Raw genomic sequence first — 12,433 nt, forward strand, 5'->3', positions numbered from 1 at the left:
ATGCCATAATCAAGGGTATCCCATGGTACCTCCCGTGATCTCCGGGAGTGAGCCAAAAGTCTTGACTTAACAGGTGCACTGGACCACTTAAAACTTGAAAATATGTATACCATGTACGACCCTTAGGAAGAGGGGCTGATACCACAAAATCACAGATCAAGAGACTGTTCCCTCAAACAGTTCAATGCCATTCTACAGGAAGGTTTCCCAACCTTGGTTGACATTACTGACATTTTGGGCCGGATAACCCTCTATTGTGGGGACTGTCCTGGGCACTTGTAGAACATTCAGCAGCATCTCAGGCAGGACTCTACCTACTGGGACCCCACCCCCTAATTGCAAAAAACAAAGACGTCTCCAGACATCACTGCCCCAGAGCCCCTGGGGACAAAATCACCCCTAGTTGGGAACTACTGGTCTAGAGGCAGAAACAATAGGCCACTTTGCCAAACCAAAGTATGGAAGTGTGTGTGTGTGTGTGTGTGTGTGTGTGTGTAGTAACACAAGTGTTTTTCATCCGAAATAATGTTTTTCATCCGAAAACCCAAGAGTTGCACATTAAATCTCAAGGTAATTTTCTTTTATCCCTGAAACATTTAGAGGGGAAAAATCATTATGAATTCTAATACAAAGAGCTCAAAAAATCTCTCCACCTCAAAGTCATCTCCCTCTAGTTGAGACTTTATGTCGAAAAGAGATTCTGGGTTGTTAAAAAGACCCCTTATCCAACTTTACATTTCAGGCTTAAAAGCATCGAATTTCTATTCTTAGATTTCGTTCTGTTTCATATTTATAAGGCTAGGCATTATCAGTTCTGTCCTTTTAAATAATCACTTCTTGGCATTATGCTGCTCAGACCGGAGCCTGGCACGGCGGGCAGTCTCGCTCGGCGTCTGCAGGGAGCGGTGGCCTGTCAAAGCGTGAGGCCTGTAAGGACAGAGGACTCGGGCTGGCTCCGCATCTGAACGTGCCCCAGCTGGCCAGACTGCCGCACGAGGTCCCCCCCCCCCCGGCTCTTGCAGCCACGATACCCTCTCAGGAAAGACGGTCCAGTTGCGTGCTTCCCTGGTGCCCCACGGGCTGGAGGAAACGATCAACCACACGGAAAACCAGTCAGTGCTCTGCCCCAGAAGGGAACCCACCCCCACCCCCCAGCAACTACAGCCTCCCTTCTCTAGATCTGTCCACCATCCCTGGTGAATGTCTCCACCTGCCAGGTGAGGCCCAGGACCAAGAATGCAGTCACGTGCCCGCCGTGGCCGTGCTCGGCGCCCTGTGGGAAATGCCACACGAAGCTGCCCGGACCTGTCTGCCCGTAGCAGCCGTTCACTGCTTTTGTTTGCCCCGACTTTTGCCCCTCTCCTGGTGGTAACAGAAGAGACCCCTGCAGCCTGCTCTCAGAATCCAGCTGACCTGGGGGTCGCGGACACTCCTGCAACCCAGGGATGACGGTCGAGGGTTATTACTGCTTTTCAGAAATCTAGAATTTTAAGGGCACGTGGGCGGCTCAGTCGGTTGAGCATGGAATCCTAGTTTCGGCTCGGGTCATGATCTCGTGGTTCACGGGTGTGAGCCCCACGTCGGGCTCTGTGCTGACAGTGTGGAGCCTGCCTGGGACTCTCTCTCTCCTTGTCTCTCTGTCCCTCCCCTGCTCTCTCTCTCTCAAAATAAATAAATACACACAAAAAAATTTTTAAGAAGTCTAGAATTTTATTTTATTTTTGAATTTTAGAAGAGTATTACTTTTTAAAGAAATTTTTAAAGAATTCTTTTAAATGTTTGTTTATTTTTGAGAGAGAAAGAGACAGAGCACAGCAGGGGAGGGGCAGAGAGAGAGGGAGACACAGAATCGGAAGTAGGTTCCAGGCTCCAAGCTGTCAGCACAGAGCCCGACATAGGGCTCGAACTCATGAACTGTGAGATCATGACCTGAGTCAAAGTCAGACGCTTAGCTGACTGAACCACCCAGGTGCCTCCTTTCTTAGAATTTTTTATAATTCTCATGACCATTCATCTCAATCCCTGAGAGACACTGTATGATGTTTGTGCATTTGGGTCCAACAAGACGTCCCTTACCCCTCCCATCCTGTACGGGTATGTGCACGCGCGCGCGCGCACACACACACACACACACACACACACACACACACACACTCCCCCCCAGGATGGCAAACACTGCCTATGGCCAAGGCAGCCCCTGGAGGAGCCTGAGCAGAGGAGCACATGTGGTGCTGGATTTCCACCCAGAGGTGCTCCTCCCAGCAGAGGGAGGGAGGTGGGGCACCAGACTAGAGGCAGGACTGCTGCTGGGATGCTAGACTCCAGCGGCTCAGGACAAGGATAACAAAGATAGGCATCAGGGTGATGTTTCAGTCTTTGAAGGTGGGATTTGAGCATAGGAAGGAAGGAAGGAAGGAAGGAAGGAAGGAAGGAAGGAAGGAAGGAAGGAAGGTGGGGAGAAGGGAAGGGAGACAAGGAAGGAAGGAAGTAGAAAAGAAGGTGAAAGACAGGGAGAGGGAGCAAGAGAGGGAGGGAGGGGGGAGGGAGGAGGAAGGGAGCGAGGGGGAGGGAGAGAGGAAGGAAGGGAGGGAGGAGGGTGGGAGGGAGGGAGGGAGGGTGGAAGAAAGGAAGGGAGGGAGGAAGGAAGGGAGGAGGGAGGGAGGGGGAAGGAAGAGAGGAGGAAGGGAGGGAAGGAGGAAGGGACAAAGGGAGGAGGGAGGGGGAGGGAAGAGGAGGGGAGGGAGGAAGGGGGAAGGGAGAGAGGAGGAAGGGAGGGAAGGAGGAAGGGACAAAGGGAGGGAGGGAGGGGGAGGGAGGAGAAAGGGAGGGAGAGAGGAAGGAAGGGAGGGAGGAGGGAGGGAGGGAGAGAGGGAAAGAGGGAGGGCGGAAGAAAGGAAGGGAGGGAGGAAGGAAGGGAGGAGGGAGGGAGGGGGAAGGGAGAGAGGAGGAAGGGAGGGAAGGAGGAAGGGACAAAGGGAGGGAGGGAGGGGGAGGGAGGAGAAAGGGAGGGAGAGAGGAAGGAAGGGAGGGAGGGAGAGAGGGAAAGAGGGAGGGTGGAAGAAAGGAAGGGAGGGAGGGAGGAAGGAAGGGAGGAAGGAGGGAGGGGGAAGGGAGAGAGGAGGGAGGAAGGAAGGCAGGCAGGCCGGCCGGCCAGAATCAACACGTATGGGGCAAGTACAAAGGCCAGGGAGCACTCCATTTGACTGAAATAAAGGATTCATGAGTTGGAGACCGTCTGGTTTGGAAAAGCAAAGGGGGGCCAGATAAGGGGGAGAGTTCGGCACAGGGTAAGGCACTGGAACCTTCTGCCAGAAGCCGGCGTTTCTCCAAGCCGGGTCCCCAGACAGAGCATCAGCGGCAGCTTCAGCAGCCTACCCCAGCAAGCAGATAAGAATGCCAATCCTCCAGGGACCTCCTCCTGTCTCCAGACACCCCGGCCATGAGGCCCCGCCATCTGAGCCTCAAGAAAGCCCCCGGGGAACTCTGGGGCCCAACGGAGCTGGAGACCCGCTGCCTCAAGCCATGGGGAATCAACTGAAGGGTACTGAGCACGTGAGCAGCTTGACCCCGCCCTCAAAACGGAGGCAACTGCCTTCTCTTCGGCCTCTCAAAACATGAGTGGAGGTTCAGAGCGCAAGGGCGACCGTGCCCTGATCCCCCGGCTTTGCCTGCGGCACATCCGGCTTTCACGGGGTCAGGGCCGGTGGTTCTGCTACCACAGTATTTTCAGTGTGGACGCCGCCCTTCTGGAACACGATCCAGGCACGACGGTGGAGAGCCACGGGAAACCAGGTCGAGGAGACCAGACGTGAGGACACCGTCTCGAAACCCGAGCCCTTGGCATCCCCCCCGGCTCCTGCGGCCTGCGAGACCTCGGCTTTAATTAAGCAAAAGAGGGCTTTTGCGGAGCGGGGCTGGGGCGGCCCCGCGAGGCGCTGACACGCGAGGTCAGGCACGGGAGAAAATCGGGCAGAAGGGGCCCCAAGCAAACAGGACCAAATTCAGCGTTTGCGCAGCCGTGTGTCTTTGCCTCACGTTCTGCTCACAGAATAACAGGCCAAAACACCAGGTCAGGAGTTACCGCCCAGTAGCTGCAAAATGGCCATGTGCATCTGTTTCTTTCCTGCAGGGCTTAAGTTTCACAGGCTGCCCGGAAACTGCCCCTAGAACATTCTCTTAACCGGGTCGCCTAATCACCAAGTTAGGAGGAGGAAGCACCAGATGCGGAGGGTGAGACTCTGGAGACCGCGTTCCTGGGTACAAGTGGGGAGAGGGTAAAACATCAAGACAGAGCCAGAAACGCTGGCTCAGGGGGGAAGGCTCTTCGATTTAAAAGATGTCCTGCTTTGGGGGCTTCTGCTCCTCAGCGATGTCCCATTACCACCCCTGTCGCCCCACACCTCGGGGATCTGACTCCAGACAAAAGTCGAAGAGGAAGGGGTTCTCAGAGGCCAGTAGGAAGGGACCCCACACGGCTCCTTGTCTATGAACAGAGGAGGCATCCAGGCTTCAGTAGCATCAGAACAACAGGACCGATCCGAAGGTGAGTCTATAATTATCCCCTCTATACTCACACCGCCGTAATGGCTAAAGAAGCGTTGGTTAGCCGTGAGCTTTCGTGCCTACCGATGATGGAAACCACCCGTCTAGGACCGCTGTGATGTCACAGCCCAATGACAACAGCAGTGACATCAGAGAGGCCCCGCTCTTCCTGGCCCTGTTTATGTTTTATTGGATAATTAGCATTTTAGAGCATGGGGGGGGATCCAGGATGTCTTAAGACCTGCGTGAGTCACGTCCTAGGGAACATAAGAAAATGCCCCCACCGAACCTTAAGAGTTACGTGGAGATGTGGTTAATCAGTTGACATGATGTGATATTTTGCAGACATTTCATTAGCCATTAATTATTTTAGACTTCTTCTTTTCACATTTTGGAGCCACTAAAATGTGGGTTCTTTTAAAGGTTTTCATTTTCTTTTCGAGAGAGAGAGAATGCAAGCAGAGGAGGGGCAGAGAGAGGGGGACAGAGGATCCAAAGCGGGCTCTGCACTGACAACAGAGAGTCTGATGCGGGGGCTCGAACTCATGAACCGGGAGATCACGACCTGAGCCGAAGTCAGACGCTCAACCGACTTTGCCCCCCGGGTGCCCCCAAACTGTGGGTTCTTTTAGGCCCCAACCATTTCACAGAGCTCTGAAAAGCAGTCGGCTGAATCGACGGAGGCTACAGAATGTAAGGAAAGGCCCTCGTGAGCTGCGATTGTAAGGTGCATGTTACACATCCCAGTCCCCAGTCTACGCAGGAAATGAGTTACCAAGAGGACAGACAGAGGATTTCCAGGGAGGAACAAGTGACAGCAAGAGAAGAGCTATGTGCTTCCTACCCAGGGACCCGGAAGGGGCTGAAGAAATCACAGGGTAGGGGGAGCTCAAAATCATCAGGAATATGGTGTTTTCTAAGCTCTATGTCGGGTTTACTCATTTCCTGACGTACATGGCATTCTCTGCTACTTTGTAGTCTGAAAAAATCCTTTTCTGTTTAAAAACACTGTGTTGGGGGCTGGGGGGGGTGGCGGTTATAAGATCTAAGTTCTAGAAGTAGCCTCCTTGTCATTCTGGGCCAGATATCGTCCACTTTGATTCTGCGTGGGGAGGGTAGGAATGACCAGAGTGGGGCTGGACTGTGAATGAGCTTCCACAGGGAAAGGTGAAACCAAGCCAGGGAAGGAAGTGCTGGGGAAGTTCGGGAACCCCAGGTGCAGAAACAGCCCAGGCGCCCTTGGTAGACGGATAGCAACCCAATCGCGGGAGACCAGGCAGACATTACCAAGGACGAGGTAGGTCTCTAGGTGCTCAAGTGGATATAATTCTCTGAGGCACATTCCTCGCGTCCAGCTACAGGGCAGTTTGGATGGAAAGGTCGCATTTACATAAAAAACAAGAAAAGAAGCCCCAAACACACAAATCGTGTGTGTGTCCAATAAGAAGTATGTATATACGTATGTAAATGTCCACAAAAGGATTAGGAGGTAACGCATGAAAACGTGAGCGATGATCACGGCTGGGGAGGGGGTTTGGATTGGGAAAACGAGGGCTGCGAGTGGGTTGTTGGCTCCTCTACAGCAGTCGGCACACGTCAGCACTTCACCTGTGCTGGCTACCGTTGTCGCTGCTGGGTACGGAGGCCAGCCAGATGGAGAGGCACCACCCTCCGGACAGTGATGTTCACATGGGAGGAGACAACAAACAAACACACAAATGGGTAAAATCGGGCGCCAGTCAAGGCTACGGAGAGAACAGAGTAGGTGACGGAGAATGGCAGGTGACGTGCGGAAGTCCTCTCTGAGCAGCTAAAGGCCAGTGAGGTCCATGGCAGGTTCAGAGTAAGAGCATTTCAAGCAAGAGGGTCAACCAGAGCAAAGTCCTGGGACAAGAAGAGCTCACCATGTTCAAGAGATAGAAAACAGACCCAAGGGCAGGGAGTAGTGGACAGAGAGGTAGGCAGAAAACCCCACCACAAGGTAGACAGGAGGCTTGCAGCACGGTCAAGGGCTTGGACTGTAGTCTCAGTGACACGGGAAGACTCTGGAGAGTTCTCAGGTGGCGAAGAAGAGACACGATCAGGTTGGTGCTGAGGAAGTTCACACTGGCGGCTTCCGAGGCTGGGGGACAGTCCCGTGAGGAGAACACTCCAGTAGCCAAGGCAAAGGAGTGATGTGGTTTGCCAAGGGGACTGGCAGTGGACATAGTATAAAGTGGTCTTCAGAACCTATTTCTGAAGGACAGCCTGGCAGGACTTACACATGCACTCAACGTGGGACGCGGCAAAAGAGAAAGATGGACTGGGCTCTTGAACGACGGCCTGATCAACTTGGTGCAAGACACTTTCATGGTTGAAACTGGTCAGACTGGGGAAGGAGGGGCAGAGAGTATGGGTGAGGTTAGGAGGGAAAATGGACAGAGGTGCCATCCGAGAGGAGATGCTGGGGGAGGTCCTGTCGATGGGGGTGGGATATGAGAAAAGACCCAGACAGAAGCCATGAACGAGGGAGGCCGTCATCAGCCCCAGAGTGTGTCCCAACTATGGGCTGAGATGATGTCACCCGGAGGGACAAAGCAGGTGGATAAGAGAATGGGGCTCAGGGCTCAGGGGCATGCCAAGACCTAGAGTCTGAGGAAAGAGAAGAAGCCTTCAAGGAAGGCAGAGAAAGAAAAGGAGCCTCAGGTGACAGAGTAGCCTTGAGGGCTAGAGCAGAAACGAGCCCAGGAAGAAGGAAGTGACCTGTCCCTGATGCTCCTGAGCCTGGGAGCATGGTGAGGCAGCGATGTGACAACACGGCCGTCACTGGTGCCCGGGACAATGGTGGGTTCGGTGGTGGGAGGGGAACGATCTGGGTTGGAATGGGTTGCAAAGCGAGCGCATCATGTTCTCATCAGCCATTGAAAAGCTCTCATTAAGGGCTCCCAGAATTCTCTGGCCTTGAACTACTGTGCTTCTGCCTGCACTTACGGTTATTAGTTAGGCTGCAAGAATACAGAGTCTTTGGAAACCCAAGCGGATCATTAGGATGTCAGGCTGCATTTCACAGAGTGGACCAAAAAATTCTAATTGATACCCACGAAGCTGACCTCTGCTCCACATTGATTGATAGATTGGGCACTTCCACTAAGATCCAGAATGTGCTTGCATAGCCTCTGGACGGCCGCCACCCCTCCCGACAAACCCATCGTTTATCTGCCCCACGAGTGACAGCATCAGAAAGAGAGGATCTAAATTATTTAGCTTTACGGGCTGCCCGTTTCCAATGTTTGAAATGCTGAAAAGGCAATGTGAAAATAAGGGATTTTGTGGAATCTCTAGCAGCTCAGAACTGGGCGCAGCACAGAGGCGGGGCAGGGGAAGGTGCCCGGTAGGCGGCAGGAGGCGGCTAGCCTCCAGGTCCGGTTCTGGCACAGACTCACCGGGGCAAAGCACAGCCTTTTCCCATCTTTTAACTCAGGGAGTAGACAGAACTCTCACAGCGTTAGATGTGGAACACTTGGTTCAGATGAAACCCTATGCAGAAGAGCAGTGAAGGCAGGGACAAAGGTGGAGGGATCACAGTTGGGATTGGAGGACAATCCAGGATCCCCCAGACCTAGCCCAGTACCCCTGTCCACGGACACCTATCCCAGCATGGTTCCCAATCCGGAGCCCTGGGAGCCCTCAAGCTCACTGGATGGTTCCATTTAGAAAATAACCCACTGGGGGCGCCTGGGTGGCGCAGTCGGTTAAGCGTCCGACTTCAGCCAGGTCACGATCTCGCAGTCCGGGAGTTCGAGCCCCGCGTCAGGCTCTGGGCTGATGGCTCAGAGCCTGGGGCCTGTTTCCGATTCTGTGTCTCCCTCTCTCTCTGCCCCTCCCCCGTTCATGCTCTGTCTCTCTCTGTCCCAAAAATGAATAAACGTTGAAAAAAAAATTAAAAAAAAAAAAAAAAAGAAGAAAATAACCCACTGGACTAGCCATTTAGGAAAAAAAAAAAATGAGCCTTACCCCTTACTTCACACCGTACACAAAAATTCATTTGAAATGGATTATAGATCTGAATATAAAAGCCCAAACCGTAAAACCTACAGAATAAAACATAAGAGAAAATCTGAATGCCTTGGAGTGGCAAAGATTTCTTAGAACTCCAGAAATACTGGCCATAAAAGGAAAAAAAAATGATAATTGGACTTCATCAAAATCAAAATCTGTTCTTTGAGAGACACCATTAAGAAAATGGAGAGGCAAGCTGCAGATTGGAAGAGAATATCTACCTTACTGATATCTGGCCAAAGACTTGCACCTACATTATGTAAAGAACTTGTATAACCAACTCAAGAAGAAGACGACTCAATTTTAAACTCTTCATGAACAAAGAGATAAAAACGACGAGCACATGGAAAGATGCTCAACATCTTTCGTCATCAGGGAAGTGCATGTGATATCCCTAAACATCTATAAGAAAATGGCTTCAACTAAAAATACTGACAATGGCAAGTGTGGATGAGGATGTGGAGACATGAGAACGTTCATACGTTCCTGTGGGGAATGTAAAATGGTACAGTTCACTCGGGAACGCAAGGATAAACGACAAAGGTTCCCTACACAACCCGGAAGCTTCAATCCCAGGGATTTATCCCCCTCCCCAAATGAAGACATTTGGGGTCCACACAACGACTTGCGTCAAAATGTTTACGGCTGCGTTAATCACCCCAGTGGCCCATCCACACATGGAATATGACTCAGCAACAAAAAAGGAGCAGATGGGCGTTTGAGCTGGCAGCGTGGGGGTGCTCAGGAGCGGGAGGTGGGAGAACACGGCGGGTTGTGGAACCGCATGGCTGGGGCCGAGAGGCAGAGGACAGCCTGGAGTCCGGGAGGAGGCTGGTACCAGAGGCCGCACAGCCTTGGGAAGCAGCGCTAATTACCCGGATTTGTTCTACGGGCGGGAAGAGGGCTACGGCGAACCAGCAGACTGGCATTTTTAAAAGACAGTTGGCTGAAAAGGAGAGAAAGGGGAAGGGGACAGGAGTAGAGGAGCAGAGACCCGCTAAGCAGACACCCGATGACCAGGGCTGGGCTCAAGTGGCCATCCAGCACGTCACTGAGCACATAAGCAATGCCTCGCAAATCTGATCGGGGACCGTGTCATTGGAGTCACTGCCACGACGCTGAAACAAGACAAGGCAGGTCACAGCACGAGAGACCCCCTGGGCCTCCTCCAAGTGGGGCTGGAACAAGGCTCTTCGCTCCTCCGTGAATCCACCCAGACCCCGTTTCCTTGCTTGTCCCTCAATATCGCCAAAGACCCGGTCAGAGGCCTCAGGAGCATCGAGATATTTCCCTCTCGGGCCATTCCTGTGAGCTGCTGCTCTCGTGGAAGCATATCGGAAAAAGAGGAAGGGTAGGCTAACGTGGCTTGCTCTTTTGTAAACTGGCCCAGCACCTCCAAGGACTTGCCTGCGGTCTTGGAGCATCGTTACCGACCAGAGGCAGGGCCCGTCCCGCACACAGGACGCCGGGCGCCACTCGCCCCTGCCCCTTCTCCAGCACAGAGATGACAGATCGGGCAGAACCGGCCTTTGACCCTTCTGTGCGCTGAGCTAGAAACTCGGGTGAGCAATTACGTCCAGGGTGCTCTTCTTGGAAGAGAAAGACACCAAATATCCCAAATATCACCAAATGCTTCTTTCCCGAGCATCCCATAATCTGACCGTATGGGAACCAATGTCTCCAAACCCGAGTCCACTGGAAGCAGGTATTTAGACCAAAACCGACCCGGTCCTCCAGGTCTGCCATCCAACAGGTTATGATTTAAACGTCCATCACGCCTGCACGACTTCATACCCCTGGCCTGCACTCTCGGGGTTCTTCCACGTTTTCTCTGTCCTCCCCTGCCAGACCTGGAATTAAGCCACTGTTTCAGCACACCGTTTTCATTTGCAGCTGGCATGTGAGCTGGTGTTTAGGACGGAAGCCGTTATCAGCTCATGGACGGGCTTATTCAGTGGTGGCATTTCTGAACGGATTGAAGCAGGCTGTCAAAACTGAGCGAAATTAATGAGTTTACCAGGGAGCATTCCCAGCTCTGGCACCGGGGGTGGAGGTGGGGGGGAATGAAACTAGGGCCTACTGTTTCTCCTTTTTCCTTCCCTCTATCCCTCCCTCCTTCCTTGCCTCCCCCTACTCCTCCTCCTACCCCCCCTTCCCTCCCTCTCTCGCTCTCTCTCTTCCTTCTCATTAAATGATGAAGGATTTGCTCGTCGCGGCTGTCTATAAATTCAGTTGTGCTCTATCTTGGAAACCAACCTTCACGTGTATCTACTGGCAAACTCCAAGTCCCTACTTTGTTGGCCATTAGCTTAGACACACCAAGACATCTCTGTTGGGGTCAGTGGGCCTCTGCTTAAGCCTGTTTCACAGGTCCCCGGCCTCTGCTCTTTCTGGTAAAAGACCCCTGAGTGAGAAGCAGAACTGTGTGCACAAAGAGATAGGATGCTGGGGCCCACTGGAGCTCCACTGTTGGGAAGCCATGGCTCAGAGCAGCTCCTGGAGCCGCTCAGTAGACGGAAAGGCAGCCTCCTGGAAAGACCAGGAGACAGAGGCTGGCCGGCACCCATGCACACTCCTCTGAGCCACTGGGGAGAAGCACCACCCTGGTTGTCCCCTCTGCTTTGTAGGGTTTCCAGTGCTTCGCTGAGAGCTGCGTGCACAATTAGAGTTGGATTCGAAAAGCTGGTAATAGGGGATTTGGCACTAATCCCCTTGCAATTGTTAATATTAATTAAAGTGCTTTTTTTTCCCCTTCATTATGCAACAAACACTCATACTCCTTTAAAAGGACGAGCCAGAGAATGCGGTCTGGGAGGGTAACACTGGCTAGGTTTTTCCATCCAGGAAAGCATTATACACTTGTTTTCATTCTCAGAACAAAGCCGGGGGACGGATGTGAAATACAGGAGGAGGAAGAAAATACCGCTCTTTTCACCATTTCGTAGATGAGATATTTTTAAAGTTCCAAGAAGTAACTGCCTATCACCTCCCCTAAGAAATGGCCACTGCAGTCCAGTTATTTGGATTAAAGCACAGGGAGGGCTCAGCTAATGGGAGGCAGGGTGTGTGTTGGGGGGCGGGGTGTGCAGGTGGGCGACTTTCCTCGCGGCCGAGGGGGCCAGCAGGTATACAGCTGGCGTGCCGAGTACAGGCGTTCGGAGCCGTGTGGGTCTTCGCTCCCCCAGGAAGATGCTGTGCAAAATCCCAAGGGCACTATTGTCCTCTCCTCTTGTGGCCAGACGAATACACCCACCGAGCCCTGGCGCGTGCAGAAACCTGTGTTGTGTGCGGGGAAGACATACTCAGGGAACAAAAGACAGGTGCAGTGAGAAGCTCATGGGCGAACTCACAGCAACCAAAGCAAAGCCAAACAGCACCCAGACTCAGGAGGCACCAGGAGAGGCGAGAAACACCCCCTCCCCCCAGCTAGGGAAAAATGCATCTCACTCACAGAATTTCAAACCAAGAGAACAAAAACAAACAGAACAGATACCTACATCCTCCTTTCTGTTCAAATCAGAAAACCTATAAGATGCAGGCCCAGCGAGACACTGAGAGAGAGAGTGTATGTGCGTGTCTGTGCTTAAATGCAATGTCTTACATTTATTAAGGGACACTGACATTAGGAGCTGTGTTAGTATTTCTCTGCATTTCTTTCCCGACGCATCATATATAACATCTGACCTCGAGCAACCAGTTTCTTGCCATTTTGGTGCATTTATGCACTAACTATCTCGTTTGATTCAAATGACTAATTTTTTACGGCCGCCTGGGTGACTCAGTCGGTTAAATGTCGGACTCCTGATCTCTGCTCAGGGCATGATCTCACGGGTTGATGAGTTCGAGCCCCGCA

General features: G+C 52.5%; 1 protein-coding gene across 2 annotated transcripts in view; it reads right to left on the bottom strand.

Annotated features, from left to right (window-relative positions):
* The window catches only part of CUNH10orf90 (chromosome unknown C10orf90 homolog), a 217,676-nt gene that overhangs the window by 139,155 nt on the left and 66,088 nt on the right, over positions 1 to 12,433 (bottom strand). The window lies entirely within an intron of this gene.

Source organism: Lynx rufus, unplaced genomic scaffold (genome assembly GCF_022079265.1).
Source record: "Lynx rufus isolate CCGP_SWC_20201006 ecotype Redwood Valley unplaced genomic scaffold, mLynRuf1.p SCAF_11, whole genome shotgun sequence".
Lineage (NCBI taxonomy): Eukaryota > Metazoa > Chordata > Mammalia > Carnivora > Felidae > Lynx > Lynx rufus.